Source organism: Camelina sativa, chromosome 14, assembly GCF_000633955.1.
Source record: "Camelina sativa cultivar DH55 chromosome 14, Cs, whole genome shotgun sequence".
NCBI lineage: Eukaryota > Viridiplantae > Streptophyta > Magnoliopsida > Brassicales > Brassicaceae > Camelina > Camelina sativa.
This window is the reverse complement of record NC_025698.1, coordinates 1665739-1667715: the sequence shown is the minus strand read 5'-3', so window position 1 is coordinate 1667715 and position 1977 is coordinate 1665739. Positions and strand designations below refer to the sequence as shown.

Genomic DNA, 1977 nt, shown 5'->3' with positions numbered 1-1977 from the left:
AAAATTCAATTAGATCTAGAGAGCAGAGTATAAGCTTTTAATGAAAAGTCTCACTTCAATTTCCCGGGAAAAGTAAAAACACCCTCATTGATTAACGAATGTCTCAATACGGATCTCAACACAAAACCCAGAAGATGGAAAGATGGGAAAACTCACCGACCAAGAAGAGTTGGCCACTGGTACTGAGGGAGAGATCCGAGAATGGGAGAGTGAATGAAGTTGTATTGTTTCTTTTGGGGATTTAAAGTAACGATTTTTATGCCTATATATAAAATTGAATAAATATAAAATAAAAATAAAAACTTTATACTACAAGATTCAGATCTCGTTCTCAAGGTGAAATGATACCTTTTTTTCTCAGTGGCTAAAATGTTTTTATTTCCAAGAATAGGGAGAGAGAGAGAGATGTATAAAAGGTACAGTGTGTTGTGTTTCGTTGTAAAGGCTTTTTTAGATAGAAAAGGTCTCTCTCCATGTCCACAACTGTCGACTTGCTGTTATATCTTTTATTTTATTTTATGAAATATATTTTGGACCAATATGTTTATTTCGTATATATATAGTTACCGCAATAAAAACGACTTTATCGCCAATTAGATTCGACATTATAATGCGTTTTCAGTTTCATCACTAATAAACAAACCCACACGGTGTTTAATGTTTATCTTCTTCGGCTTTTTATTTAATTCTTGCAAAACAATTTACGTTTGATATGGGATCATCTTTTTTTTTTTGTCTTTCTCTTTTGCTACATAATGAAAAAAAAAAGTTGTGACGAGAAAAATAGAGTTGCCTATTGGGAGAAGTCACTGTCATTGACACGGAATAAACAAAAAAAAAGACTGTGAACGCGTTTTTGTATTCATTGTGTCGGTCATTACTGATTAACCCCAAATTGGTGACCGGTGATTTTATTATTTAACCATGCTTGCAACTTGTATTATTGTTATTCGATTTATATTAAAATTAATATCGTCCGTTCGACACACTCGTCAAAACCTGAAAGGTGGATGACCGACGACGACGAGATCTAGATCTGACCCATTAATTGTGTTCTCACTTCCCTAATTATTTTGAGAACTATAAATATTTTTCCCTAATTAGGTTCTATATATCTGGAAAAAAGTTATATGATTGATTTGACTAAATTAATTAGTTTTTCTCGTGAAATATGTACAAACTTTGATTTTGAGTAGATGAAAAAGAATACAACTTTTGATTAATATTTTTCTAAAATATCGGCACAAAAGCTTGATTTTAGTGTCACTTCTTGCTCTGCTTCTTTCGTTCACCTTCCACTGTACTGAAATGTGTACTGAAATGTTTGGAATTTTGATCAAAGTTAGCTAAATATAATAATAAGGTGTTTAATTTTAACATTTGTGCTTTGATTAATTAAAAGTGACTAAAACTACTTTGACTTATGTGTTTGAATGATAATTGCGGTCAGACAATAGATACCGTTATGTTGGTCCAATACAGTTTGTCTCTATCTCTGTTTTCTTTGAATCCGACTACACTTGTTGAAAGATAAATAAAAAGCGATTTATTGTTTTGCACATTCTGATTATCTTGCTGATTTGTTCATTCCGCTGCAAGTCCGTCCCGCTCCAACCGATGCAACCATTCTCACACCCTTATTATTATTCAATTATGATTATTTCAATAAAGTATTATTATTCACTTATGACTATTTCAATAAAGTCTATTCCAATAATACTAAAAATGGCAGTGTGACGAAACAATTGCGGAACACCGACGGTTTTTATCCTAAATTGTTTTCGGCTAAGTATTTTTACTAAAGTTTTTCGACTTAAATGTTGAAATGCTATTCAACTTCGCAACTGCGCAACTTCGCCTAGTCGTGTTTTTTACTCAAGTGTTTGTTTGACTAGGACTCAGATGAGTCGTTTTGGTTGGGAAAAAATGTTTCGAACTTTTAATAAAAAAAAAAAAAAAAAAAAAAAATTTTGAAAA

At 31.8% G+C, this 1977-nt stretch overlaps 1 protein-coding gene across 3 annotated transcripts in view; it reads right to left on the bottom strand.

The window, feature by feature from the left end:
* The window catches only part of LOC104738965 (probable methyltransferase PMT8), a 7049-nt gene that overhangs the window by 3384 nt on the left and 1688 nt on the right, over positions 1-1977 (bottom strand). The window contains exons 1-2 of one of the 3 annotated variants that reach the window (XM_019236322.1): positions 349-364; positions 157-262 (exon numbers count right to left, since the gene is read on the bottom strand). The gene's annotated coding sequence lies outside the window, so the exon portion shown is untranslated. Of the gene's footprint in view, positions 1-156; positions 396-1977 lie in introns of those variants that run through there. The other 2 variants (XM_019236323.1, XM_010459186.2) reach the window with 2 other exon arrangements.